At 38.8% G+C, this 26,710-nt stretch overlaps 1 long non-coding RNA gene across 1 annotated transcript in view; it reads left to right on the top strand.

The window, feature by feature from the left end:
• LOC125324078 overlaps positions 1–19,542 on the top strand; it is a 30,370-nt gene extending 10,828 nt beyond the window's left edge. Inside the window, exons 4-6 of the long non-coding RNA XR_007202793.1 lie at positions 5,329–5,413; positions 13,829–13,917; positions 17,302–19,542. This is a non-coding gene — a long non-coding RNA (uncharacterized LOC125324078). The remainder of the gene's footprint in view (positions 1–5,328; positions 5,414–13,828; positions 13,918–17,301) is intronic.
• The last annotated feature ends 7,168 nt before the right edge of the window (positions 19,543–26,710 follow it).

Here is a 26,710-nt window from a genome sequence, read left to right on the forward strand (position 1 = left end):
CCCCATATGAATGCCTACAGTGTAGTAACTTAAGTTCATTCCTCATCAGATAGATTAAGTTCATTCATGTCCTAATAAGTGGTAGCTGCTCTAGGAAGCCCTCTAAGCTTTCTATAACCAGACGTGCCACTAGTAATCTTTCCAAAATGTGATGTCAATGGAGCTGCAGCTGGTTAAAGGGCTATGCAGGGCAAAAAGTGGTATTAGTGGCTAATAAAGGCTAACTCTTTTGCAAGCAAAATTAGCTCGCTTCACTAGCTTGTTATGACTTGAAGTGTCTGGCCATTGAACTATGCATCTGGCTCATTTGTTGCTCTCAAAGAGATCCCACCCTGACTGACAGCTGTACTGGACTGGAAGAAAGTAGCCCAAATGAGTGAGAACAAGAGGACTTCAGTTTGTGTGACTTTAGGACAGTAGCAATCCATACAAACAACCTTTATAAGAAAAAGAGATGAACCCAACAAGGAATGTGTGTGATATAGGTCCTGGATCTGGGAACTAATTTCCCTTAACTGACTGGCTGCTACTGCAGAGCTTTGTTGCTCACAGATGCTGTAATTGATTCACATTGTATGCAGCTACCTAAAAGACACAAATGTCCAGTAACTGGTTGCAACAACCCTAAATAATCACTAGAAATTTAACTTCCAGTGCACCCCAGATGTTGTGATGCTCTGAAGTGATGAAAACAGCACCAGAATAGTCCAAGCTTTGTGGATGTGTATTTATTTTTACTCAACGGTGTTTTGGGGTAAATGCCACATCAGAGTGTTTTTATTACAAAGTTCCTGTTCCTGCTCAATGCAGCTGTACCTATTCTAAACTCCTTCATCAAAGGCAACCATTTCCTTTTTTTCTTAATCTCAGATCAGTTTACTGAGAGCAGTTGTCCCTGACTTCCTTAGGCTTGCCCTGCAGAAAAGCTTTCTTAAAATCTTTCCTACGCCCATTCTTTCCTTCGCACATGCTTAGAATTGTGTGTGCATGTGTATAAACATGGACACACACACGTGCCCATGCATATTTTAACCAGTTTCTGCTTCAGTCCTACAGCCTTGTGCATGGTCAGGCTGGGAAAGGACTCATGGAAAACGTTGCTGCCAAAGAACAGTGAAACACTCACTTCCTTGTGTACTTCCAAATGATTTTAATGCTTGCTTTATTTATGAGATGTTTCAAATTTCTGAACTTTCTGATAACATTACATAGACAAATGTGCACTGAGGTCAAGACAGATTATTTTTTCACAGTGGTATTGTTTTTTGCAGGTGATTTGACACTCAGTGTTAATACAGGTCATCCAGAGTGACAGGTTGGTGATGTTGCCTTTTGTGCAATTAAACCCTTGAATGTTGTTCCTGGATTGAGAGTTTATAGAAACCACATGGAAATATTGGTTTATGCTGTTAAGCAAATTTTGGGTGCCAAACTTTTATTCATTATGAAGCAGTATTTGAGTTAAAAGGAGACCTTGGACTAATGAATGAGTTTGGCTTCAGTAGCACACCTGTGACGTTGCTTTCTTTGCACCAGAGACCCCTGTGAAGTGCTGGCTCCAGTGTTTTGGTGACACTGAAAAGGGAAGTCTCTCGAGAGAAGACCCATAGGTCCAACTCATCTTGGCAAAAATGACAAAGCAGAACTTATGTAGAAATTGAGGCTTCAAATTGGACTTTTCCATCTGTATTATTTTGTACCTTGTGAAATTTTTGTTTGATTAGCCACAGTTGGGTACAACTTGGATGCCCAGCCTTGTGAGAGGCGGAGAGATGGTAAGAGACAGTAATATAAATGATCTTTGGTTACCAAGGATCTCAGGAAATCATGCAAGAGGAAACTCCCAGTATTTTCTTTTTACACCAAAAGGGATTTTTCTCACACATAAAAAAAAGAAGAAAAAAGTAAAGGCTCATTGATCCAGACATAAAGATATACTAAAGAATTTTGTAGGGCATAGTCTAACTTATGTCGTTTAATGATGACTTTTCACATTGAAAATATAATGAAAAATTATAGAAAAGAAATCTTGTAGCTACCGGGATGGTAGAGAGGCTAACTGGAGCTAACACTGGACCCAGAACAAAACTACCCAGTCAGGGATGCATTTGGGGAGGTAAGTTGCTTGCCATGGTACATGAGAGATTGATGCTGAAGTGTCCCCCTCTGCTTAGGTGCCACCACAGAATATGGCAGGAATGTGTCAATGCTGCAGACCATGCTCAGGCTGCAGGTGACAGTCAGTCCTCTTTATCTTAAGTATGGAAAAATTAGTACTCTGTATTACCAGCAAAGACCTGTAGAAAATTTCGAAAGATATCTTGACTGAAAAGTCAGAATAGTCTGTTTCTTGCTGAATCACACAGCTTCTCTGCAAGGAAGCAACAAAGTACTGAAGCAATGTAGGACGTGATATCTTCCTGCCATTAGCAATGTTCTTTCTGTCAATTTGGGTCCTCGAGTAGAATAAATCTTGAGTCCAGTATGGGCAGTGGTAGGTTGGGTTTTCATCCTTTACACGTTATAGTCACTGTGGCCAAGGTTGTTATCTGTCCTTCTCCTTTGCCTGCTGAGGAAATTCAGCTCTATATGAATATTCTTTATTGTGTTCTGCTGTTATCACTCTACCTCCATGGTTTCAGCTCTTCTTGGTACCCCTTTCATCAAAAGTAAATGTGCTGCTCAAGCTTTGTTTTTGTGTCTTCAACCTCCCTCGTTTCTTCTGCTGTAACTCCACATCTGTACTTTTTGTTTATGGTTTTCTGTTTTTAAGTATGCAAAAAATAGCACCATGCCAGAGCAACAGCCAGCAGTGGTGCAGCTATCCCAGTGCTAAGCTGATAACACAGAGAGAGCTGAAGCATTTCTACTTCTGTGCTTTGAACTCCTTCTCAGAGCTGGTTTCCTGATTTGTCTCATTAGCACTGATTTGCTTTGTACTCTGAGTGCAAGTGCTCAGTTGGTAACAGAGCAACTACATCTCCATTTTTTCTCTAGCTTAAGCAAAGCAGCAGTAATGGCCACCTCTCCCTGGTTTTTCCTTGGCAAACTTCCCAGAAAGAGGTGTACTTAATTGTAATTTGCCCTCTGTGGTCAGCAGCAATATCTTATCTTTTAGTGTCTCAACAGCACCACTATGTTTAACTCTGTGTGTGACTAAGGCCTCATCTGATCTCATATAGAGTAACCCTGTATTTAATTAGGCTGAATATATGCAGCAGAGATGATCACATTTATTGTATATACAATTATTTCCTCTTTCATTTGCTACTTTGTCTGCTTTTTGTGACTTAAAAACAAACAAATAAAAATAACCCACCACTTCCTTTTGAAAAAATAATATAATTTTCTGGGGAAGGCTTCATTTGTGCATCTGGTGTATCTTACTAAAGCTGGTTTTGAATTTTAGGCAGACAAGCAATTGTCTGTCAAAACACTTCAAAACAAACCATGAAATGATGAGGCCATAAATCCAGGAGTGGCACAAAAGTGGGAATATGAGATCTGCAAAGTGTAATATGAGTCTTTTAGTCCAACCTCCCCTCTTTCCACCCTGGTGCTAAATATACTGCTGACGTCCTTGCAAGAAAAGAAACACACTGGGCTTGGACATCGGTGTTTTTGCCAGAGCAATGGGCACCCTTAGCTTAGGCTTAGTTCCATTTCTGTACATTTCCTTGGTAATACATGAAAAAGAAATGTCAAATTATTGTAATTGCATTTGTGACTTTGGTGGTGAAGTTTGGCAAATATCAGATCATCTTAACAAAATGTTAAATTTTAAATCCAACACTAAATCTAATCTAAAAGATTATTTTAATACAAATAAAACAGACAACTTTCCTTCCAGGTACATATCATGCTCTTCAGGAAATCCTGTCCTGGCTTAAGAAAAGTAAAGCTTTCATCTGAAGTGCATTAATAACGCTTGTAAAGTAAGAAGGTTTTTCCAAAATGTCTAACTTGCCTGCAACATTTGCATCAGCTAAGTCAGCAACAGTTTTCTAGCCACTGTTGTATTGTATTTTATGCAGGAGACAGATAACCAGCCCTGTGTGTCCTGGAATGAGCCTTTCTCTACTGTTGGTCATGTGTAGTTTGTTTTTTCATATCTTTAACCTCATGGAATGTAAGGAAAAGTGATACTGTTGAAAAAAGCCGAAGAAACAAATTCAGGTTGAAATTAAATTAAAAACTCGACTTGACTTTTTTTGTGTGTGTAAAAAATAGATGTTAATATTGAAATATTATTATCCAGCTTTCCCAGATGTCATGTCTTTCACCTACCCCCATCTTTCCCATTCAGTTTTATAATCATGCTTGGTCATTCCCAAACTGAATTTTTGGGGAAGTGTGTGATTTGCCATTTTGAACAGAAAACCCATCCAGTTTTGTAAATAGCACCTCATAAGGAGTTTGCAGCAGCTTCTAAAATATTCTATGTTAATGACAGGACTTCTGTTTTTGAACTTTTATGTGTAACTCTGCTTTGTTTGTTAATAGCTAACTAGGGATGATTCCTGATAAAAACATTGATTTAGCTTTACAGCAAGCTTTTCAAGATCTCTTTCAGAATCTCTTTCTGTTGACATTCAATGAATAGTTCAAGTCTCTTTTTAAGGCTTTTATCTCAATGTTCTAGTTAATTAATTGTTAAATGAAGCGTTTGATGAGTTTTAAAATATTAAATATTGTATGTAAGTTGCTTACGAATTCAAGTAGGTTTTGTTAATGTGATTTATTTCAACGTGTTTGTATAAACAGTAAGTTTAATTAAATAATTATGAATGTATCACAGAGGAGTAATCAATTTTATACTTTTTAATATAAGACTTAAATGCTGCCCCAATGTGTGTGCACTCCTAACATCTGAATCTGATACAGTCCTGGGGATAAGGACTGGCATATGCCACATGTCAGACATGGTTGGTCATGGCTCTGGTGTGGGTGTGCCCACATCAGATTGAGCATTGCTGTGCCCCTTCCTCTCCAAGGGTACAGACTCAAGTGGGAGGACCACAGGATCATCTTTCTGGGGAGCATCCTTCTCCCTGGCTTCTGTGCCCCAGGGACACTTGCCCCTGTTCAGGATGCCCCATGAGGCTGTCACCTTTGAGGGAATTGCACGGCTGTGTACTCCCTGTGTCTGTCCAGTTGTGATCCCAGCTTCAGGGTGAGGAGGTAATGCTGCCCTGGAGATGCATGTGGGCATCACTGTGGGGCAAATCATGGCAAGCTGATTAGAATTGTAAGTTTTCTGTCTGTGAGACCAGGTAGGCTTTATAAAATTTTTGAAGTTCGAATTTTCGATGTTTTTTTGCATTCTAGACCCTACAGTGACCTTACTGCTGGCTGATTCCAGAGAGCCACCTTGTTGCTCTGAGTTGGAGTTTCTCCATCTCGAAAATCAGAGGTAAGGATCAAAGTATCTTGAGACAGTGGGATGAAAAGTACTGTGGTTATTATGATTATACTGCTTGCTGCCAATATCAGAAAGGGAGATACTCTGTTCTTATATTCAGAGAGAATTAAATGCCATGAAACTAGTGGAATTGTAACAATAGCATGAGGAATGCTGGTAAAATACCAGCATGACATGGCTTGAGTTTGAAGTATTATATTTTTTGCCACATGTTAGGAACCACTAACGCTGGTGGCTACTGTAACTTATTAAGAATTGTATGGGAATCTGTTTTCAATATCTGTGATTTAAAAATATCTTGGAATGTAACACTGGAAAAGAAAAAGAAAATATATTTCCTGAAATCTGCCTCAATGCCATTTTATCACTGTCTAATTTCTGCTGGTGGGTTTTTTTTTTTTTTTTTTGTGTTACGATTTTATACACAATTTCATCATTTTTCCAAAGAACTGACCTTTAGCAGAGGTCACATGCTGAAAATCACCTGGGTAGTCATACATGTTTTGTTTTATTTTCAAAGAGACTCTTAAACATTTCAAGGAGAAGTATTTGTCTTTCTGATTTCTGTAGTGCAAAATAGTAAGGAAACTTGAAGTGTTTTCTCTGTGTTTCTGCCGTGTCTACAGATTTTTTTTTCCTTTAAGTATTTGAACATTACAGCTGAAAGGATCTGATTAAACACTCTACGCTGTTTACAGTTCCTATGGCCTCTACTTAAACTGCATTAAACACTTAAATCTCAGACTAACTAAACTGGAATGGATGATTTAAAATAAGAATTATCTTCCATTTTATAATAGGGGAAACTGTAGAGCTACAAGTATCATCATGGCGACTTTTCTTCATAAACAAGACAAACAGCTTTAACTCATGGATAGCATAATTTCTGCCCTGTGGTCTTGAAAGCTCAGTGAAAAGAACAGGATATCACTACTGAGTCCAATTTTTAGCTTGGACACAGATTTCTTCTGTGGCTTAGAACAAGTTATTTCTTCCTCATATGTTTTAGCTTACCAGCTGTATAAAACATTTGAGTGCATGTTCTTGCAAAATGCTTTAAAGCAGTGAGGTGAAAGTTTAGAAGTTCTTTAAAAGAAGTTTCTGTGAGGTCTCAGCCTGCTTCCATATTTGTCAGTGAAAGTTTTACCATAGACTTAAATGGCCAGACTTAGGGTTAGAATAAATTTCATTTAAATTAGTGACTTTATGTAGGTATTTGTATTAACAAGGCTTCTGGTCTCCCTGGCACCTCATTCCAATTAGAACTTGATTCTCCTAAGCTGTACTAAGAAGCATACAGGAAATTAATTAATTGGCCTGATTCTTCTCCTTTCACCTAAGAACATACGTTCTGTCATCTTCAAATCATATTAAAAAAAAAGCTTCTCACACCTGAAATGTCATCATAGTTAATTGGTTTGGTCTAAAGGCGGCAAGATCCAGAGTTTCTGAACCTCAAAAGGCACTGACAGTATTCCCTTTGTTTAATAAGGGATTCCGGCCTCAAAAGCATCGCTGCCCTTAGATGTGATATGGAAGTAGGAGTGAGTCTGTTTATAGGCTGTACATGACTCAGTAGGACTTGAAGGTTAGCTATCCCATCCTGAGAGCACTTTAAGCCTTCCAACAAGGTGTTCTGGTGAGGAAGTGAGGAACAGCAGGGTGTACTGGCACCCATATCTGCTCTGAAATTGATACTGCCAGATTGTCCCAGGGCCTGAGAGGTTCAGCATCTACATGTGTCTATTTACTGGTGGTGAGCCGATTATCTTCTCCTGCTGATTGATCTCAGATGTCCCATATACCTGTTGGCTTTCTAAGGTGTGTAGTGGGGTACCTTGTTGCTTTGCAAGGCTCAGGTGGATAGCTTGTGTGGCCAGAAGTTTGGCCCTAGCGATGCAGATTGTCCTTAGTTTCTTCCTCAAGGTCACTGTGCTCAACTTTACTTTTCACTGAGCTTAATGTGGCCTGTGCTTCAATCTTCTGGAGGTGGCTGGAGCAGATAGGACCTGAATGATAACAGGCAGCAGCCCAGGAGCACAAGGTTTCCTGCTGTCCTGATGGCTGTGCAAATATTTTGTGCAGGAGTGACTTCAAAGAGGCTTTTCTCTAGACTGCACGTCTGTGCAGCTGTAGCTGGGAGGACAGTTCCATCAGAGAGCAGGCTTGTCTGTCCTTCTATCAAAGCCTACATGTTGCAGCTACACATCTAGGTATGTGGCATCCTACAGCAACCTACAGTTATGATCCAGTGGGAGAGGCAAATACAGGTATTCCAGCAAGTCCAAACTTTTGTCAGTGTCAGGTGGTATCTAGTGGCTCTTCAACACAGGAGCAATGTTGCCAGGTGGTTTGTATGTGGTAGTAATGCTTAGCAGCAAATTAACAAGTAGACAGATGAAGGCACAAAAAGAAAACTTGCAAATACAGTATTCTGATTTGGGAAATTTTATCCTTATTGTCAGAAAAACAATTCTTCTAGATGGACTTGATAGCATAAAAGCACTGTAATTTTAGTAATGTTATTTTGGACATCAGAACTTCAACACCTAAAATGATGTAAGGTGTTGGAACAAATATGTATGCAGAGTTTGGGCTTCGTGGCTTCACAGAATTACTCATACTTCCTTTATTTATAAAAACAACCACATTTCTCACATCCTAAAAGTGACAGTCCTACAGTGAAAAGAAGAACTATGTGTTCCTTGAACACACTGTACCCGATGCACATGCAGGGGTTAAAGGGTTCACAGCTCAGAGGAAATGGCACAGTGGCTAAAAGCTACTTGGGAAAGGTCAGCTCTGAGGCAATTGTGAGTTTTCTGTTCAGTGGCCATAACACTCCTTCTCTAAAACAAGTTATTTAATTGTCACTACAAGGAATGAAAGGCCAGATGAAGCAGTTCTTTTACAATTGGAATTGGCTGAGTTACTTTTCATGGTTGGAACTGAACTAGAGAAATGGTCAAAAACATTTGAATGGTCTTGGCACGTTTGGTACTGTGTAACTACTGACAAAATGTAAACAATTACATGGTAAATAGAAAGATGCATACCAGGTTAGTAGTGTGAGAATGCCTTGGCAAATTAGACTAATGACTGCACGGGACACATTCTGCTACAGTTCCCACTAGTCATACAAGCATGTTTGATGGGAATGTGATGTGTCCAGAAGCCTGAGCAAGCACAGTCTGAACCAAGTGCTCATCCCCTTAACAGAAAAGACTCCCAGAATCATACTATCCTGATCCATCTTTCTGTGTATTCATTCATCCTGTTTTCTGAGCCATGAAGCTACGATGACCAGTCCCTTGCAGTCAGTTGCTCAAAGACAGGATGAACATGTGTTTAGATGAATTGCCAGAAGCTATCAGATGCTCAATACTTGTGATTTGATGATCATTTTGTGAAAATCCAACCCAGGGCTAAGTCTACCAAAGAAACTTCTGTGTTCTAACGCACCCAGTGGAATTTATCTGGAAAAGATGTTCTATACTGTGCCAAGGGCTATGACTGGGTACCTTGGGAGGGAATGTATGAAACTCTGCACATACCAAGGAAGAAACTGTTAGTGGTTCTGTAGGGTAGGAATTGTTTGGAGGAAAGATAGGACTCAGCTCACTTTACCATTTTCTGCATTCAGGCTGCAGTTCAGCCTCCTTTACTCCAGGGTCCTCAGCCATGAACTGTTAGAGTGATGCAGCTTGGTGCTGCATGGCTAACAGTCTGCTGTAGTTTTCCAATATAGAAACAGCTTCTCAAAGCATTTTAGCCAGTTTTAGGTTCCCCCATTGACTCCTAAAATTATCTCCTTTTCAGAAGTGGTGATTCACAGCCCACTGTCCTATTCTCCAAGTTGTCTTTATTCTCTTTGAAATAAATTTCTCCTTCCTTGTCTTTACTTAAGTGTCTTGTAGTGGTTACAAAGACACCAGCCTCCCAATTCAGTGACATTACTGATACTGACCTGCTATGTAATTTCTTTGCTCTATAGAGTCAGTCTCTCCAACTGTTGTCTCAACAATCAGTGTCATTCTTTTCTGCAGCACTGATATTTTTCAGCTCTGCAAACTCTTACATTTTCTAGCATGATGAAAGGTCCACATAATCAGCGAGTATAACAATTTATACAACATAATTCATGGAAATATACATAATGAGAAGGGAGAACTTTAGTCTTGTTTATGGTCTTTTATGGTTATGTGCTGAAGTACTGTAACTGGTTTTAGATACTTGTTTTAAAAAGTTGTCTAAATCTTGAGCTATGTAAGAAAATTGATGGTAGGCTTGCAAAATAAGGCCCATGGTATGATGTTGAGATTAATCCAATCATGTTAATTCCAGGAAGTTTAAAGTGACTTCTTATTGCCTGCAGCAGAAAGTAAATGAAAAAGAGATAATATTTGATTATTCTCACTAGTTAAGAAAGCAAGCAAGCAGGAAGTGGCTCTAAGCATTGTGAGGAAAAATTTAGAATTATATATCAGGGAAAAGTTTATAAATGTGAGAATCATAGCCAAGGAAACCAGCTGCCAAATGAAGCTTTGGAATCAGCACTGCTGAGGATATTCAGGGCTCAGCTAGACATCCATCTATCAAAAAAGGATAAAGAAATCAGTCCAGCCACAATGTAGGGATAATACAACAGAGTTTCCTGCCAAATTTCTACCCCAAATAGTGTATGATTTAGTTGGAATGGAAAAGGAAAGCACTTTGGCTTGCTAGATCTTTCACTGATATGATCTTAAAAACACAAATACTTCTGCCTTTTAAAAAATATTGCTAACATCTTTTAAAAATTTTTCTTTATTGTAACTGGAGTGTGTAGGTTTTTCTCTACTTTCAGACACAGTGACTCTGGCTTAGAATGTTGTTATATTTTTTTAATTTAAAAAATTGTTATATTTAGAATAAAAAAAAAAAAAATCTTAGAATGAAAAATTGTTTCACAACATCTTTTTTTATAGCAATTTTCCAGATGTAGTAAGATTACTCATACCAAGCCTGAGGACAAACTGTCAGTAAGGTATTTATTTTTTGCATGCTTAATTAGAGGTATGAAGGCTGGTAAGACTGGAGGGTTAGGATAATAAGGTTATAAAGGCATGGTTAGCTTTTTACCTCTATATCACAACTTCAAGTACAGGCCGAGAGGGATTGTTCCCATTCATTACTTCTGAGTTACTGTTCAGATGGATGATAATGACCTACTTCTAGTGGGTAGGCAGGTAGCACTCATACAGTGGAGAGTTCAAGACTGTATTGAACTGGCAGACTGAGACTACTGCTCATCAAAAGCTGAGGTTCAGATTTTTAAGGGCTCAGATTTTTAAAGGTTCATATTTTTAACCTTAACATTCAAGTAGTGGTCTCTTGCAATTTTGAGGAATTTGAAAGCAGTCACCTTGAGCTGAAGTAAGCAGATTTAAGGTAGCTAAGCTCTTTACAGAAAGCTAAGTATACATCTGGCTGGAACACTGAACACCTTCAAAATTGTAACCTTGCACCCTCACCAAGTTTTCAGTGAAACTCTGCTTCACCACTTTTCCATGCAGCCTCAGTAAGTGTCTGATTTCCCCATTGTTTATCCCAGCACATGCCATAAAGGAGAAGATGGATGGAGGTTCGCTGGCTTTCAAGTGCTCTGCTGCAAGCGTAGTGTCCTTTCAGGGCAATGTCTTCCAAAGCATCAGTCATATCAGAGAGACCAGGCTGGCACAGAGATGAAGCAGATACAGTTTTAAAGAGGCTGTTTCAGAAATAGAATTAGACTTAAATAACAAATGAATCTTCAGACAGAGTACGGAGTTTCTACAGCAGTGTAACGCAGAATTCAATATTTTCAAGCTGTAAATACCTTGCATTCCCTAATTTATACTTTAAAAATTAGTGCTAATTTCTAAGACATGCTGTAGAGTAGACCAAGGCTAATTCTTCTCAAGAGTAGGTCTGCCATGTTATCACTCTGCATTATGAAAATGTGTCACATGATGTAGGGACGGGAAGTATGAATATCTGCTATCTGATGCATACAATTGAAAAGGGAAATCACAGAGTGAAATCGTCAAGCCACATTAGCCAAAGAGAACAGATATGTAAGGGTATAACACTGGAACTGTAAACAATCAAGCAGAGATTCACCTGTGTGGAATTGTGCATGCTTCTTAGAAGTGAGCCAAACTGTTGGCAGTAGAAAATTTAAAAAATCTAGCACTGCTTATCATAGAAAATTTTCAAAATGCTGTATGGGTAGGACAATAATCATTAATGTGTGCTAAAAGAATGCTGTTTCTGGGTGTCACTTGGAACTTCTCTACAAATGACACAACTTAGAAGTAAGGAAATGAACTGCCCCTGGGCTCTGATTGGGCTCAGGTACATATGTGCATTTTGTGCCCTTCCACCCAGCTTATTGCCACAGCAGTGATGGCGTGCCCAGCTGTGTGCCACAGCTCTCACTGCTGCCCTACCAGCCTGGCCTGGTGGCCAGCACACCCTTCTCTACCAATACAGGAAGCAGGTCGTGCCTGTGCTGATCATCTCCTCTCTTTTCCCTTTTGAATGTTCCTGTGAAACTACATGTGCTCGAGTTTGTAAATATGGACATCTGATAAAATTCTAGAAACATTCACCATCAGAAAACTTGCCTTTAAATGTGTAAGAGTCTCTATTTTCCTTGTTCCTTCCCCCTGCACCGTCAAGAAACCACGATGACAGGAAGACTGCACCATTTCCTCCGAAGAGACTCATTGCTGTTCTTAATATCTCTCGTTAACCCAGAATCTGCTCTTTCAGTGTGCATGCACTTTCAGCTGCACAAAATGTGAGACTGACCTGAGGCATTTTAAGTCACTGAAATAGGACATTTTGGTAGAGGAAATAGTCAAATCAGGATATCACAAAACAAGAGCTTTTATAATTGACTGTTCAGGCAGTGCTGCTGACTGCTGAGCTAGCTCTTAGTAAGAATGTGCAAGTTGTGCTATTTTTACTTGCTACTTGTCTAGTACTGGACTTGTTTGGAATAACTTATTCTTGCATATAGAGGTGTATATCTAGTAACAAGAATTTAGAGGAATTTTCTGTAGCTAACAGAATTCTTAAAAGAATTCATTGAGTAGGAAGAGAGAAAACCTTGCTGAAGGAAGCTTTGAATACTTTAGAAAAAAGGCCCAAATACATTTGACATTCCCCTCAAAATATTCACATTTTTGTCTGTGAAAAGTGCGCTTCATTACCCTTGTCATGTCACTTCATAACTTCTTGTTAACTTGTTGTACTTTACCTACTCATCTAGTTCAGTTGTTTTTATTCCCTGGTTTTCAGCCACCATCCTTTCCCCATTTTCAATCTTTGCAGTTTGCACACAGACACCATCTGGCTTCACCCCCGGGGTTTCCTAGACAAGGGCAATCTAGTTAGCCTTGTGAAATCCAAACCCCAGGCAAAACAAAAACTGTAGAAAACTTCCACAAGACAGGTTTTGTCAGTACTCTGTGAGGGGCAACTCCATTACCCAGAGAAGCTGTTAGAACAGAAATCACATCTTAAGCACTAAGTTGTCTTCTCAAGCAACCTACTCTTTCCCCAAACTTTTCCTTTCAATTTACTGGAATTACAGCCAGTCTTTTCTGGTCAAGAGAAAGTTTGACCACTGTGCGTGTAATTACAGAACCTCAGAGTAGAACACCATGTAAGAAACTGTCTATAAAATGCTTGGAATAAAGTAGATTAAGAACAGATTTGCTAAAGAAATTAGGAAGTCATTCCAGTGTTCTTTTCTGTTCTAAATAATATAGTGAAAATAAATCTCTGAGGCAAGATTCTGGACAAAGACATTCCTTTGAAAAGAGACCACAAGATTCCTGGTCTTCTTAATGGAGAAAACAGAAAGAATTGGTCTTGGTTTGGGACTCTCAAAATGTTGATCCTTTTGAACAATGTGGACAAGTACAGAATGTTGTCCAATGTATTCATCCTTGAACAGAAATAAACCAAATTTCTGTGTGCTCTGACGGTCTCATAGGAGCAGAAAAAGAAAAGAACCCCTCCCTTTCTTTTTTATGCTTGCTGTGTTCCAAAGTTTCTAAAGGAATTTATTTGGGCAAGGCATTTTGATGCGTACATCTGTTTTTCCCTGAGAAGCTATGATCCAGTTGCACAGTTCAGTGGTTTTGAGCCAGATATTCTTTTATTTCAGGCTTTGGGAATCTAAAGTCAGTAGGCAAATGCATAACCATATAGGTGCATTTCATGAGTGATGGCCACAGAGTGAGGATTGAGGAGAGTTCTCCACAATAACACAGCCACCCCAACTTCTAACCTATAAAGACTTGCTTTCTGTTTCTCATTGTTGTATTCTGTTGTCTCTCCTGACTTAATAGTTACTCCTGTGTGTCTTCACAGGAAGAAAGCACATCACAGTCCTGCTCTGACAACATAGGCCCAGGGAAATGAAGAAGAGCAATTTTTGTATTATTGTAAACTGCAAAAAGGTAAAAATATAACCAGCCCCTTTCTCTGCTTGGTAGTCAGAGGATTGAAGGGGTGAGTGTATGAAACAATAGCTGGGTACAGGTGATACAGATGTTAACTTCCAGTCTTGTTAAATGTCCTGTGAAAAGCAGCATATATTGCTGTCTGCCCTCAATATGACTGAGGTTGCATGATATTTAGATGATAAAAAACTCTCATGTAAGGAGGAGGTAGCATATTAAATGTGCTATTTTTGCTTTACGGTGTTCCCCAGTGAAAACCACAATTTCACTTTGGTTTGACGAGCGTGCTGTGATGGCATTGGTAGGTTTACCTTTTGAAATGATTGAAGAGTAGAAGTAGACTGGGTACTGTTAGCAGAGAGCAATGTCTGATATAAATTATTTCAAATTTTGCAGTCTAGAACTGCGTTTTTGTTGCATTTTGAGGTTTCTCCTAAAATGGTAGCCTTTTCAGTTAACAGAGAAAAGTCTTGCCAGTGTTCCTATGTCAGTTAACAAACTCAGTTATTTATAAACAATCTTAGAAGGGTGACTTTTAAAGGATGTGAGATGTAAATCAACAATCTCTGGTTTTAATCTCAGTGGATGCACAGGTTCCTTTTGAGTTGTAATGAAAAGTTTGGGGCTGGAGACTACAAATGTTTGAAATAATTTTGATGTTAATTTTTCATGTTTCCAAGGTATCTAAGATGTGGCTAATAATAATAGCAGGCGTTGTCTGTTTCTCCCGGTATGAGGCATGAAAGTAGTGTGGTCACAGAGCTGTGCATTATTTTCATGGTGTCAACATGTCAGCAAGTGGTATGGCAGAGAGCCAGATTAAATCACTTCTGATTTTAAATACAGAACACTGAATAATAATGCTGTGTTGCACTTGAGGACACTGGAATCTGGCAAATCAGCAGTGGCTCAATGTGTCAAGCTCATTTGGATGGCTTCTTCCCTTCCTGAATGATCACAGAATCAAAATCATTGTTCAAGGAAACTGTATAAAGTTGGCATTTTTTTATTTCCCCCCAAAGCAGAAGATTGTACCCAAGAAACAGACACTTTTTGATTGCTTTCTATAAAGATGTGTCATGAGGTCAGTGCCCTCATGCAGGAATGTTTGCTCCTGAGAATGGGCAACCACCCCATGGTGTATGTTTGCCATTAATCTTTGTTGTCTCTGTAACTGGCAAATCTGGTATGATTACTTTCATTCATCACTTTCTTGCAGAATCTACTGCAACAGGTCCACCATCTCAAACAGGAAGTGTATTTTTAAGAGGCAGTCACATTATTTAGAACAGGTACTTTAAGGGTTTTAGGTCTCCCAAGAAAATCTTGAGTGCTGTTCTCAACCATTGCTTGTGCACCAGCTCTAATTTTTCTATAACCCCTAGAGCTGGTTCACCTTGCCAGCTGGTTGGAAACCAATTCAGCAAAATAAAAACATGAATAGCTTTCTGTTGGTTTAGTAATCCAATTACATTCATCGAGGAGCCATGTGAAAATCAGAAAGTGGAAGGGAAGGAATGGGCCTGCCTGTCAGGGAGGAAAGGGTGCAGGGGAAGTGAAGGGAGCAGAACTATTAGATGAATTTAACCATATTGTGAAAAAAATAGTTAATGACCTTCTCTCAGAAGGTTAAAAGAAGCATCCAAAATACTGGGATTCATTTTGCCTTGTCACCATAATACCCTTTTTATGAAGCTAGAACTATGTATGCTCATAAAAAACTTTTGCTTTTTTTATTTGAAAGGCTAATGCAACCATTGGAGTCTGTGCACAGTTTTTTCAAGTTAAATGCTTAGTTCAACATTCTGCTTCCATTTCCTGGTAGAAAATGTTTTATATGAAAGCAACTTTAACCTTTCAGAAGGGTTCATTTACTGTTACGTTTGGTATCAGATTTCCAAAAAATGCAATCTGCGTTTGGCATATTATAGATTCTGGTTTTAATATTGGTTTAGGAAAAAAAAGTCATCTGGCATAATTCAGAAATAAAATATTGCAACAGAATTCTCTCTATACATAAATGCACCCTGTGAGTGAGTGGTTTAAAGTCAGTTTGATCACTTAAAGCCAAGACTTGGACTCAAGCTATCCATGAACCAGCTGGTAACAAATAACACATTCAACTCTCAGTCACAGGAAACTGTTAGGTTGCCTTTTTATAGACAACTACAGCTCTAGAGCTCCTGAAGCACAAGGGAATATCATACGGACTTGGAAAGAATTGAACACCTACCATATGCACATAAAGAAGGGTAATAAAGATGAAAGGCCAGAACTGAGCTTTAATTTCTATTTTTCTGGTTTTGATTTATCGTCTGCTTCTGCATTGCTACATTTTTCTTTGGCCTAAAATTAGGGAGAAGATGCTTGAATTGCTTAGTTTGATCAAATCAATCAAACTTAGGCTTCCCTCTTAGCCAGTGTAACAGATGGTAAACATGAAACTTTGAAGTACATTCTTGCTTTCTTTATGTCTTTATTGTGCATCCATTTCTGAAGTGCTGATTGCTGTAACAATCCCCTGCAGTGGGCAGTTCCTGGCCGTGGCTTGCCGTAGTCATGGTGAGATGGGCATTGAGCTGGTAGAGCTGTATCAAGGTGACTCTGAACTAGAGCTAGGGCTGACTACTTGGGTGCAGGGCCATATAAACACAGCAGAGTCTCCTCTGGGACCTTAGCAGCTTCTCTGCACAGGGCTCCAGGACTATCTCAGCTGTCAGGTTTGCTCAGGAGTCACTGCACCATGGTCCATTGCCATGTACGGATGTATTCTGGGAGTTATTCTCCACAGGACTTCTGCTGTCAATAACCACTTCTTACAGAAGAAAAGGACCTTCAGACAGGCCTGGCCATGAGTGAGACAATAAAGGCTAATCCTCTGTGCTGCTGAGCCTCAGCTTCTAATAAAGAACTCAGAACTTGTAAGGGTAAAGCTTCAAAGTAAGTACAGATTTGCAGAGGGAGGGCAGATAAGGGGGTTGTAGCCCACCCATCAAGACCACCCGGTCTTAATATATGGTAGCAGACAGCCTTTGTGCCACACACTCTTTCAGTATCCTACTTCTCTTCCAGGGATTGAGATTTCCAAGAATGCTACTGCCAATGTACTTGTCAAAGTCGGATGCACTACAGAGTCTGTCAGTCATACACAACAGTTTTTATCGCCCCTGAAACTGCAGCAGCTAAATCTGACAGTGATGGTCAAGCTGGACCTTAGTAAAATAATGCTTATGATATTTAATATCTGATGATGAATACACGTCCAATACTTTGAAGGTGGAAAGATTGGCAAAAATGCAGACTATTATTTTATCTGGAAATGTGTTCTGTGACATCCCAAAGAGTATTCACATTTCTTCTTCCTTTTTTGTGCATGTGCAGTTCTCGTGAACTTTCAGCTATGAGTCCGTATGGGAATAATTTCATTGTGAGAAGGCTGCTTCCATTCTATCCTGAAAAAAAGCTGCACGGAAATCACAGAAGTCTACAGAAGAAAGTACCAGTCATTGTTTGAGAGCATTGTGGCCTATGGAGATGGAAACCAGAACATGGATTTGCCTCCAAACTTTAAAAGCTTCTAGAAACATGAATGAATGAGAAACAAATGCAAAAAGTTTGCTTAAAAAAAAAAAAATCTTAAATCCTTGTTGCTTTTACAATGAACAGACCTGGCAAAAAGAACGTTAATTATATTGAATATCATTGTTTAAACAGGTAGTGCTATTCCCAGTATTTTTTGCTTGCCACCTAGATTAGTGTTACTCCTCAGTTGCTAACAATGAAGTTAACAGCCACTGGAACAAATTATGAAGAGAAACAGTGAGCTTACCATTTCTTGAAGTCTGCAAACCAAGAGAGGTTGTTATGCCTTAGCAAACAATGGATACACAGCTGGGTGAATTTATGTTGTTGTACTACAGAGAAGTACATGAAATATCCTATGTGGTCTTTTCTAGCTTTAAGAGCCATACTCTATAATTTCACAAATACCTTACAAAGAACTCCTTAGAAGTAGTGATAACCATAGCACCAATCTGAATCCATCTCCTGATTTGGGGTTGATTATGCTACAGTATTTAAAAAAGTATGGACTGTAATGTTTCTACATGTTTCTGTCGCAACAACTCATATTACTAGCATAATTTTATAATATTGGAAATTTGGTTTTGGAGACTAAAGAGACCCTTCCTCTTCCCCAAAGAGCAGAATGTGCTTCAGTTAATAAAAGAGTGTATAAACAAGCACAGAGGCTGCTGCTTCCCTATCTGATCTACTGCAGTAAATAAAATCAATAACCTAGACTTACTGAAATAAAACACATCCCATGAAGGAAATCCAAAGATATTTCTCATTATTGTAGATGATTTCTAAGCTAAACTTTAATTTTCCTCTCATTGTAGGATAATCTAGCATACTGTTTAAAACAAGGTTTTTTTTTCCTATAGCAGTCCTCCAGTTGAAAAAGAGCTTTTTTACCCCCTCCAGATTTCAAGACTTTTGGGGCATCAGTCACTGCAGAAACTTAAATGCAGTGGGACAGTTGAAAGTTTGGTAAAGATGCGCCTGACTGAACAGCTGGACATGAGAAAAAATAGTTCTTCAGTGCTGAGTGGGTTTGGCAGCACAGCTAGGACTGCATAGCTGGGATGTCCTAGATAATCCTAGAAGATCTGAAAAAACATGGTGGTATAGCTTTTCAACTATTTCAGGGAAAGGTGATGATTTTGGTCCAAAATGGATAGGCATAATTCCAGAGGGAGTTTTTTAGGTTTTAGGTTGTAGTCAGTGGCTAGTTACCTTTGTGTCTGTGTCTAAACTCCCTTAGTGGCCATTGTCTTCTACATATGCATGCTATGCCTAAATAAATATCTCAGCTGTCCCTCAGGTGGAGGCCCGTCATCAAGGCTTGCTTTAGCCAAATGCATGGTGTCAGTCAGATACAGTGATGGGAGCGCAATATGAGAGAGCCCAGAGGAAATTGGATAGTTTGTCATATAGAAGCACTCAGATTGCTTTATCAAGCAGTCTTTTCTGGTCTTAACTTGCATAAATTTATAACCCGCACTGATTCAAATAAGTTCAACTTTCTCTCGTTACTGTGTTTTGTGCCTTTCTGAAAAGATGATTGGAAAAGATGGATGTTGAAAAAGAGCAGTAGCCTCTAACTGATCTTAAGTTTTTCAAATATATTATCCTTTAAAAAACTCCCATAATCTAGTCTGGCATAATTGTTCCAGCAACAACTGTTACTAATCTATTTTCCATGCAATGGCCATAGTAAAATATAGGTGTGTATAGTTAATGCTTTGATTTCATTAATCTAAAAGAACAATTTGGGGTTGTTTTGGTTGAAGGAACTCCTCCATTTTATTCCCCTTAGGACTAGCTGTGTGGCTTTCTTCTAAAAAGTGTAATAATATAAATAATATAAAAGAAGTCTCTAAACATTTAAAAGACTGGAGAACTAGATTATGTTTCCATTCATCAGCAGGGTTCTCATAAGTAATTTTTGAGCTGCAGTGCAAGGAAACTGAGAAGAGATTGAACTGCTAATGTTCCCTTTGCTGTGTGGATATACAGAACACAGTTTTTTTGCCCCACAAGGATTCTGTTGATTTTGAAATTTTAGGCCTGGCATGGGACTCAGTGAATATGAGAGTAACTTAAGAAACAAACAAATATATTTCATTTTAATGGGACCCCTTTTTATCTTTTTTTAACCTTTTAATATAAACTAAATTAAGTTTCAACAGGAGAAGATACTTTTAACCGCAAAACCATGACTTTTTATTTTAAAAATGTTGAAATGGCATATTTTTAGAATTTCAAAACCTGGGGTTTTTCTTTTTTTTTTTTTTTTTTTTTTGAAGACAGGAAGTTCTTCTGGTAATAATTTCAGTTTTGATGAATTGTCAGTTGTGACCGTGTCTCTTCTTATGAAAACCCTGTGTTCACTCCCAACTCTAAACCCAGGCTCCTAATACTTTCCAGAAGTTCAAGGTATGAATGCCTTAGTTACTTTACTGATGCATTATAACAAGACGTAGATTTTGGGCAACTATCTTTATTCACTGGTGCAATAAGACAACATTAAGAGTGGTCTGATGATCTTAATTGGGATTCTTCTTTCTCTACAACTGCTTGAGATTGGAATAGTTCTGTGGTTTGTGTTCCTCAGTTCCACGTATGTGGTGTTTCATATGAATTTTTGGTTCACAGTTTATAAAAAAGTAGATACAAGTTACAGGTGTGCTAGAAATTAGTTTCTTTAACAGGGTCCCCAGGGAATGGTCACAGCATCAGGCCTGACAGAATTCAAGGTACATTTGAACAATACTCCCAGGCACATGCTGAGACTCTTGGGGGTGGCCCTGTGCAGGGCTGAGAGTTGGATTTGATGATCCTTTTGGGTCCCTTCTAACCCAGCTTATTCTGTGACTCCTCAAGGAAGATGTGCTGTCTTGTGTTCTCAGGGATGAATCACACTTCCAAAGCAAACAAGTATTGGAAAGTACCCATTTAAATACAGGTTTATTGCTTTTCAAACTTGAAAATAGCTCTACTCTGTTGTTTCAGCCTTAGATGAGAAAGAATGAAGAATTACTAATGCAGATACGAAATTTAGCTAATAAACTATATAATTAGTTTTCCATCAAAAATTGTGAAGGCATTGTGTAGGAATTCCTGTCTTCTGTGGGGTTTCTGGTGCATTACTCAGTCACAGTAAGTTCCAGCACAACCCATTCTGAAGGTCCAATGGTGTCAAGGTACACTTGTAGACATTATTCGCATTCTCAGGTTTCTTTTTACTTTCTCTTTTCATTTCTTTTCTTTCAAGAAAAGTTTTGAAATTATAACAAGTAGGCTGAGGTCCTTTTGGAGTCTGATTAGCATTGCCTCTAGGATGAAGACGTCTTCACTTCTAGACAGCTGAAATACATTGTCTCCACTGAAGTGTGCCTGTATATCCTGAGGAGGATATACTTATTATGAGGAGCGCTCTTCTGAGCTGGAGGAATTAACAGTGGTCTCTGCAAACCATCAGCACTTCTCTGTTGTCCCAGAGAAGAATGATGCCTCGTGATGCCTCTTTTTCCAATAGTTTTGAAAGATCTGTTCCATGATCCTTCCAGCCTTGGAAACCAGAGCTCTTTTCTGTTTTCTGTGCCAGGACCTCCTTCCACCCATACTGCAAACTGGCAATGCACAAAGAGCAGCTAGTGGAATATCCCATTAGCCTAATATATTCCCAAGATTAAATGCTCCTATACTAGCCTTCATTGTCACAAAGCATTCTGTGTTTCATCCCTTGCTGTCTGTGCTAATCAGCAGCACTCTTTTGCTAACCAGTTCATTTTGCATTGTTTCAAATCCCAAATTTGAAGCATAACACCAGTGTTATTTTTGGGCTGACTGAGCACCAGTGCATTGTAGATCAATGGAGAGATTTTGGCAACAGAGTAGGGACCAACAGGGGTGTGTGGTGCTTGCTGCCTTTTGCACTTGGAGTTTTCACAGGAGGCAGAGCTGTGCTGCTCTTTGTGTCAGTCACAAGCAGCTTGCGTTTGAAGGCACAGGAGATTTTGTTTTCCTGCTCCTCGTGCACTGTGAAAGTGACTAAATGCACTTTCATTTTGAAACTGAAAAGAAAGCACATCAGCTTGTGGTTCTGCCACTAAAATTTGGTTCAATGGCAATTCTTGTTTCTGAATCCTGATGATCATTTGATTTTGCTGATATGTGATTTTGTATCCGCAGACTCAGGAAAATTTCAGCAGCTATTATCTGACAACGGCTTTACTCTCTCTCTTCACGTCTATGGAATAAGTACTTCTCTACAAAAAGAAGAATGCTTCTTGTACACATCTGTATGGCACTTTAAAAAAGGCAATTATTTGGAGGCTAATGGTGGTAATGGCATTTAACTGCATTATCTACTTGGCCTGATTACAGCTGACTCCTGGTGTGTCCTGAATCTACAGCTACACAAAATAAATAATAGAAGTCATAGAAACCTTGTTGAAAATAATATTGTCTCTGAACATCATATAACCTGTTATAAGCCTAGTCTTAGTACCAAACTTTTATTCTGATCATATGTAGGTCTCACTGTTCAAAACCTCAACTGTGAATTCTCAGTGTTGGTTCAGAATTAGGTTTGGTTGTTGCAACCCCATCCTGTCATTGCCTTGCTCTAGTAGTATATTAACTATTGTATAAATATGCAGGTTGTTGCCAACAGATAACATGCATCACAAAAATTGGAATGGGATCCTATAATCATAGAATGTCTTGGGTTGGAAGGGACCTTAAAGATCATTTAATTGTATTTCAGAATACAATTAAATGACTTCATAAGTCTAGAAGGCATATAACATTTTGCAATGCTGATTCAAGTATCAGCCAGAAGAAGGGGCAGTGCTGATAAATACTATGAATAGTTAGGCTTAATTCTTTATTAGCAGAAGCATTTGATTCCAAATAACTTTATATTGGATACATTCACTAAGAAATGCTCTTGACTGTTTCAGATATTTGAACAATCTTATATATAGTACAAGCTGAATACAAGCCCTTTCTGTTATTAGGAAATCACATACTTGACACTTGAAGAAAGACCTAGAATTTTTTCTGGGACACTTTTTCCCCCCCCACCTTGGGCAGCACACCTTCTAGACTTCCCCACTTAGCTCTGTTGTTATCCAAACAAAGATACCTACTATCATAGACTGGTCCTAACCATCATAGCTCAGATCCTGCCTTCAGCTTAAGTTCTTGCAGGGCAGCTTAGGAGTTTGAGTGAAGAAACCTGTTGTTTGCAATGCAGCTATGAAGGGCAGCATTTCATACTGACTCACAAGAAGAGATGATTTATTATATATTTAGGAGATGTTACTCCTATGCATATTTTGCAAAACTGAAGGGAAATAAGTAGCCTTCTGTCCCCTTCCTGCTGTAGCAAAGAAATTTGTGAATAGAACAGACTGAAGCCATTTTGGAGATGGGTGTTTAAATTGTACGGAATTGATGGGATTGTTTAATAAGTATTCTCTCTTTTTCTTTCATTACATGAGGTTTTGCTTTTCTTGGATCACACAGATTCTTGTAAAAATGTAACAAGCTGCTATTCTGAATATGCCAAATAAGAAACAGACGGATTTCTTTAAAGAATAGTCTATCAGTAATATTAATGGGATTTCATGTTGAGGAACCAGGCACCTCCCTTTCCTTATGCCAGCCTTTTTGGCCTGAACAAACAGGCTCTGCTAACAATGACTTGCACATGGCAAAGGAGAAGAAGAAGGCTTTGGTAGCTACAATATAAAACATGACTTTTTTTTCTTCTCAGCACATATTTTTAATGTTCTATATCCTTGGCTATTATGCACAAGGTTTCCTGTGGTGGGCTGATTTGAACACAGGACTTGACCCTGTTGTCAGTGTCCCTCTCACACCACAATTCAACAGGTGTAGTGGAGATCCTCTGACATAGGTGTCATCCTCCCCAGTTAATACCATGTAGGGCTGTATTCGTGTAACTAAGCAAGAACCGTCTGCATAAAGAAAATTCCAGTTGGTGTAGCAAACAATAGGATGTACATAATACTCCTTAGACATCAAGATATGCATGTGAGATTAGAACTCCAGGTTTTGCATTATCTTTTTGCTTTAGCAGAAGTGGCCCCGTACTCTCCTGTTCTCTTGCTTTGTGTCACCTTTCTCAAGAAAGAAAGCTTAGTGGTATCACAGGCTGAACACCTCTTTGTGAGGTGAAAACAGCTGCTCATACCACATAACAGATGCATTTCTGTGCTATGAACTATCAAAACCTGACTTACCTGCTGTGCTGAAAGCCAGAATAGCAGCTTCAGATATAAATATGCTTATCAGACCCTCATGATACACTTGGTGTGTCAACCCCTGGGTTGTCTGTGAGACAGCCAAGTGGATAAAGGCAAGTGTGAGACAGATTCAGTGATTCCTGTGTCCACCCCAGCTCTTAAATGGGTGTCATGGACAAAGCATGTGAGACACACAAAAGATACTTCAGAAAAATCAAATAATAAAGCTGAGATGTTTTTTTTACTGCTGTTATTTTCTTTTATTTGGGCTATTTCCAAAGTTGGGCGGATGGGCGGTACAGCACTTGTTTGTTGATGAAATGATAGCTTAACCTAGATAAAGCACATACATACTGTTATTTTAATAAAAGAAACAAGGCTCACATTTAAAAGGGAAATATAATACAGTAAACATCCTTTTGTACTGGCCTAGTTATTTTTCTAAACTTGTGCCAGGCTGAGGTATTTGCCTTCTGAAGTAGAATTTTTGCAAGAGTCTGCAAGTCCTGTAATACCTTTTCCAGTAGCTGTTGAGTGAGCCAAAGGTCTGTGGTAAAGCGGGCATCTCAGTTACAACTCTTTATTGACTGTCTAATGCATTAGATTTTAAGTTCCACAGACCTTTCTCTTCGTAAGCAAAGCAGCTAAGCATTTAATTTTCTACTTCATCCTAGTTCCAGGGACAACACCAGAAAATGAATCCAGTCTTCAGCTGGTGATGTCCATGAGTCTTGGATGTCCATGATGTTTTTGGTTTAAACTATTCAAAGTTTAGATTAGAAATTTTTTTACTTGATTTTAAAACAACCTGAAAACACATGGGAAAAATGTTTTCAAAATTTAAACCTATTTTCCTTTGAACATTAATTTTTTTCATCAGTTATTGGAGTCTTTTTAGGATGTCCTATTCAGATGTAATCACCTTTTTGTGCATGTCATCTTTAATACATTTTTGAATAATTTTTAAGTAAATCCATCTAGTCTTGTTCTGTCAATGTTATTGCCACTTCTCTCAAACTGTAGTAAGATTATTTGTTGTAAACAAGGTAGAGATCTGAATAGAAGTAGATGTGAGTGTCACCACCCATGGTACTGAGAACAGTTATGCCAGGTTATTGGTCTGGGATGATCTGGCTCACTGATAGCTCCCATCAGTGATTTGGTTTGTAGATTTTCCATCTTAAAATGAAAATGTTCACCTTGCTACCTTGTGACCTGTCAGAGGACTCCAGGTGGAAATACCCATTTTAGAGAGGAGAGATTAGATTAAGGAATGAGAGCTGGTGTGAAAATAAATCCTATTTTCTCCATAAAGAGATCTGTGTTCAGGATCAGTCTGATACGAGGCAGCAGGAGCCTGATGCCACCATCTGTACTTAGACCTGCCACAAAAACAACCTGCTCCAGGCCTTCTGCACTCTTGTCTCCAGCATTCCTGGGATCCTTTCAGGTGTCTTAGATGGTGTTCATTAGGGGCATTAAGATGGACTTTCTGTAGGAGAAATAATGTTTCCTTCCTTTGTACGTGGAGCAAATAAAGGAAACCCAGCAACTGCTTTGGTGCTCAGCAGTGATAATGGTGGGCTGAAGGAAGCTTTGATGTCAGTATGGTGGAGAGTAGCAGCATTTGTCATATCTTGAAGGGGAGAAAAAGGCAAACAGGGAATATTGCCAGAGTGCTTTGTATTTGGTATTCTTTTTCCATAACACCAAGTGTCCTGGTAGCACACACTAGCTTGCATTTAGAAAACTTCCTAGAAAGATTCAAAATGGTTTGTCTTTTCAGAAGATGAAGATTGCTTAGAAAACTGAGCTCCTGCCTGATGGGATGTTTGAGGTGTCAGACTATATGTAGCTTATTTTTGTCTTCAATTAAAACTGAGTCAAAATTGTTTGCAGAAAAAAATTTGAAATGTTTCTCTTTGATACTATCAGATCAAATATAAGAAAACAAAAATCCTCTTCTTTCAGAGAAGAAGTGCTGAATATTTGATGATGACAATATTAATGACCTTTGAAAATGCATTATAAATCCAGGACAATGTCAACATTGGTATTAGTTGTGGGTAAGTTTGTTTAAATAGCATTTAAGACAGCTTATTCACGAAACACAATCTTTTGGATGTTTGTGTCTTATTATATTATTATGCTTAGAGCTTATAGTTATTATACTTAGAGCTGACCTGTTGCTCATTTAGCTGGAACTGAGCAGTTGTTCTTGCAGTCCACTATATTTGCTTTGAAGGAAGAAAGGCTGGCAAAAAGTGGCATTGCCAATATCTTAGTTTCCAGTGAGGAGGTACCAATAATGTTCAGGTAAATATCCAGAACATTAGGCCTTCTTCCTCAGAATCATATTGTGATGACATGTTGCCTGTGAATTGTAGCCAAAAGAATCCTCATTTAGTGTCTCTGAACAATGCTGGTACATATTTTGCAAAGAACAATGCTGGCCATGCTTGTTCATGGGACAGTCATTAGTAGTTTGATTAGCATTGTTCTGAAATATGATTTTCCAGCCAAAACCTAACAGTTTTTCCCTCAATCCCCCTCTGTGAAAACAATTCTAAAACTCTGTAAGGCACAATGGAGTTTTACAACCATTTAGCGAGCACACTTTTGTTTCTGTACAATAAGAGGAAATCGGCAAAGCGGTGAGCAACCTCATCCCCTACTAAGTTTAAGAAGAAGCACCAGAGTTTAAATAGTCTTTGATATCTCTTTCTAAGAACTTGTAATTCAGAATTACCAATACAACTGTATCAAAATGCTCTCTTTCAGCAACAAGGGAGTGTGTATATTTTAAATAAAAGACACTATGCCATACTGATTTACAAAGGCCCAGATGATTCCATGGGTCTAGCTCCCAACCCAAAGAGGCCTGGTACTGCAGCAAGAGCTTGGTACCAAGACATGCCTGAATTTGTGCTTCAGCAGTGCCTGGTGGA

This window comes from Corvus hawaiiensis, chromosome 3, assembly GCF_020740725.1.
Source record: "Corvus hawaiiensis isolate bCorHaw1 chromosome 3, bCorHaw1.pri.cur, whole genome shotgun sequence".
Lineage (NCBI taxonomy): Eukaryota > Metazoa > Chordata > Aves > Passeriformes > Corvidae > Corvus > Corvus hawaiiensis.